At 36.7% G+C, this 4,285-nt stretch overlaps 1 protein-coding gene across 2 annotated transcripts in view; it reads right to left on the bottom strand.

Moving 5' to 3' along the window:
- Positions 1 to 1,802: 1,802 nt before the first annotated feature.
- LOC133646787 (RNA polymerase II elongation factor ELL) overlaps positions 1,803 to 4,285 on the bottom strand; it is a 216,748-nt gene continuing 214,265 nt past the window's right edge. For both annotated transcript variants that reach the window (XM_062042556.1, XM_062042557.1), the window contains exon 14: positions 1,803 to 4,285. This exon is cut by the window's right edge and continues 334 nt beyond it. The gene's annotated coding sequence lies outside the window, so the exon portion shown is untranslated.

Here is a 4,285-nt window from a genome sequence, read left to right as displayed (position 1 = left end):
CGTTCCATTTGTACTAGGAAATGTGAATTTTTGAGTTCCTAGTCGGAAATTTTTAAGTACCAGTAGAGTGGGAAAAACTAGTTGCCTTTATATTGAAGCTACAGTATTATCGTACATATCTGACACCGGAAGACTTACAAAGTTTGCAAATGAATAGATATGATCAAAATAGTAACAATCTAACAGATTCTCGAGCCATTTTGAGAGATAACATGTTAGCCAGTCACGTGACAGCGCGGCGTAGAGGTAGGAACTGCAAATCGCTTCCCCGCCAACAACAAAGAAAATCACGCACACTTTGTAAGAGACAACAACGATAACTTTGGGTAAAATGTTGATAAAGAACCTTATATTTGTTATCCTGAATATGAGAAGAATGAGCTACACTGCTAAACAAATCCATCTTTAGTGAAACACTAAGCATCATGTAGCAGTATTGCTAAGTGCTAAAGAAGAAATACAAACAATATCTTACTGTACAATGTCTGCGCTCACTTCGATGACAACTAATAGGATGTTCATAGCTTCCCGTTTAGATGAAGAACTAATCATCATGCACACAAAGGGTTAACAAGGTTAACGTCTTTAGTTGCCTTTATCTCAGGTTATAAATTGAATGTCACAGATGAACAACTTCTAGTTTTATGGCTGAATCTTCCTAACGTCCAGATGAGAAGCATGATGTATAATTTAGAATAACGTTGACGGGACACGATGATGCGGGTGACATCACTGCTCAGCAGCAGAGGTCTACTTAGCTGGGTTATCAATTAGCCGCTAAAAAAAATATAGTTTGTCTGTGTTCACGCTTATAATTATACACGTATAAAAAGGATTGTGAATGATAAACAGCACATCTCTCTTTAATTGTTTAGTATTTCCAATATGACTGGTCAGAGTGCAGAAGTGTTACTGAAGTGTTACTACTGTGATGTCAATATGACTGAATATGTGGCATTTTGTGATGTTTATACTGTATTTTCACATACTTTGCAGATTGTAAATACAATTGATATGGTTTAATGGATACAATGGAACACTACGCATATAAAGTCAACCTGTTTGTCCACTCTACTGCTACTTTAGGCAAGTCAGTGCATTCTCACCACTTGGCTTCAAAGATGGCTGCTCTGAATGTAAACAATAATTTAAGCTTCTACAATATCTGTTATTCGCACTTCTGATCAGGTTTTGTCGCACTAAATCAGCCATATACGATTTATTGTTGAACATTTACATAGTGATGTTACTGTAGTGTAAACAATTAAAAAACGTGGTATATACATTCTTAATCGCGAGCAACAGCGTCTGAAGGTTGCAGAAAGTGAATATTTTCCCATAAGTTGTTTATACTCAGACAAGGCAAGTGCAAGAATAGCTTTAGTGGATGTGACCATCTTGATTTCCGACCTTGTAACTGGAACGCTCACAACCCGGCTCCGACTTCCGAGGTAAATGGAACGCATCGTTATTTCATGTTTTCTTATACTTCGGAGTCTCAGTTGCAAATATGCATTCATTTCAGTTGGTCTCAGTTGTGTTGTCGTAGTCAGGAAGTAGTCTTTGCTATGAGGTTGAATGTGCCTACTACGAACATACTTGCCAACCTTGAGACCTCCGAATTCGGGTGATGGGGCGGGGTGGCAAGGTGTATATATACAGTATTTTCAAGTATTTCTTTATATATATATATATATATATATATATATATATATATATATATATATATATATATATGTATGTATATATATATATATATATATATATATATATATATATATATATATATATAAATAATCCGTTCATGAATGAGTATATCCGTTCGGCCACCGTGTTCAATGGAGAAGTCTGATCTACCAAATTTGCAGGCAGCATACCCCTTCCCCTTCAAGCTGTCCTGGATGAACTGAAATGATTTTTTTTCCAATCATTTTGGAACTTGCAAGCGTACTTCTTCTTCTTACTCGTCGTCGCCATGTCTCTTCTTTGTTCTTCTGCTTCGTCTCTGTTATGTTTTTGGACATCACTACTTGCCGTAGTTTTGAAGCAATGCATGACGGGAATCCGGATGTTGTGTGTATTAACGTGCCGGCTGGAATAAACACACGCTGAGAAATAGCTCCGTGCCTGCCTACTTTATGGGTTATAGATAAACCTATGGATAACGGAGACATATATAATAGTCTCCTTTTCAGATGAGAGAGGACGCTAAAGGCAGCGCCTTTAAGGCATGCCACCAATATTGTTGTCCGGGTGGAAATCGGAAGAAATTCGGGAGAATGGTTGCCCCGGGAGATTTTCGGGAGAGGCACTGAAATTCGTGAGTCTTCCGGGAATAACGGGAGGGTTGGCAAGTATGACTACAAATACTGTCAGTACTGTGCTTATTACACACCAGCTGTTTGATTGTAACCTGCATCTTAGTTGTAGTTTTCATTAACAAATGTGGACGTGTTGAAATTGCCATGTAAATTTGCTAATGCTACTCAGTGTATATCCAATATAAATTAGCATCGAGCTGGGGCATTTTGAAAAGTGAACTCTTGCTTTTGAGCACTTTCTCGCAGGCATGAAAAACTGCAATGTTACCTAGAGGCGGTCCGCTATCAATATGCCCGTTTGGTCGCCAAGTGCTTAAAGTCTGCAACCGTAAGTGACGATACGTGCAACGAATTTATTGAAATATGGTACCGTTTGATTTTACGGGAATCTGTACCCGGTAGTACCTACAAAAGTACTGAATTCGGTACTTATGCCTAATTACAGCTAAAAAAAAAAGTAGAATATTTCTAAACTAGTGGTCTGCGCAGAATTGAGTTCCAGAAATCAGATGTACGGTATTCTAATTTAGTAAAACTATAGATTTAGTGGGGAAAATATTTGATCCCCTGCTTATTTTGTATGTGTACCTCCTTAAGAAAAAATATATGAACACTAAGTACAGAACTGGTCATAGTATTTATAGGTAATATCAAAATAAAGTTTATAAATTCATTTGTATCTGCATTTAAGAACACATTTATCATAATTCCAATAGAGGCCACACTAATAATTATTTTACACATTTTAATAGCTTTTTTTTGTTTACAATTAAAGTAATTTTATATGTTGTTTCAAGCACGATCACTACAGATGAATGTTTTGAGCGTAATAAAACAGTTACCATATTTTTACGGACTATAAGTCAGTTTTTTTCATAGTTTGGCCGGGGGTGCGACTTATACTCAGGAGCGACTTATGTGTGAAATTATTAACACATTACCGTAAAATATCAAATAATATTATTTAGCTCATTCACGTAAGAGACTAGACGTATAAGATTTCATGGGATTTAGCGATTAGGAGTGACAGATTGTTTGGTAAACGTATAGCATGTTCTATATGTTATAGTTATTTGAATGACTCTTACCATAATATGTTACTTTAACATACCAGGCACGTTCTCAGTTGGTTATTTATGCGTCATATAACATACACTTATTCAGCCTGTTGTTCACTATTCTTTATTTATTTTAAATTGCCTTTCAAATGTCTATTCTTGGTGTTGGGTTTTATCAAATAAATTTCCCCAAAAAATGCGACTTATACTCCAGTGCGACTTACATATTTTTTTTTCTTCTTTATTATGCATTTTCAGCCGGTGCGACTTATACTCCGGAGCGATTTATACTCCGAATAATACGGTACTAACGCAAAAGTGCTATGTTTCAAATATGCTTTTCGCCGGGGATAGTGGGAGTCGTCTCATATAAAAATTATTAATTCAATATTATGATAACCACCGAGATTCTCAAATCATGCAGGAAATAAATAGATATATTGGAAATGGGAACGCCTCGGGATTCCCCCGGGAAGAGCTGGACAAAGCAGCTAAGAAGAGGATAGTCTGGGCTTTTCTGCTTAGGCTGCTGCCCCCGCCACCCCACTTCGGATAAGCGGAAGAAAATGTATGGAAATATATACATGAAATATGTCATTAATGCTTATTTCTTCTCATATGGGAATGACCTGTCAAATGTGTTTTTGCAGGGTGTAGAAAGGTTGAGAGCCACTGATCTAGAGATGCTGCTGAGATAAAAACATTGTTGAGGAGCCTTAGTGAAATGTACGGCAATTAAATACGAGGTTGTGTTTTCTTTAAGTTAGTAAATAAAGTGACTGAATGTGTCGGTTAAGACTCGACTAGTAGCTTTTGTTTCCCCCCTTAAGACTGATTGTACCATCAATTTAATACTTCATTTGGAAAAAAGAGAATAAAAACGCATTTCGGCAGGAAGGCTCAAAA

This window comes from Entelurus aequoreus, linkage group LG03, assembly GCF_033978785.1.
Source record: "Entelurus aequoreus isolate RoL-2023_Sb linkage group LG03, RoL_Eaeq_v1.1, whole genome shotgun sequence".
NCBI lineage: Eukaryota > Metazoa > Chordata > Actinopteri > Syngnathiformes > Syngnathidae > Entelurus > Entelurus aequoreus.
This window is presented reverse-complemented; position numbering and strand designations above follow the sequence as displayed.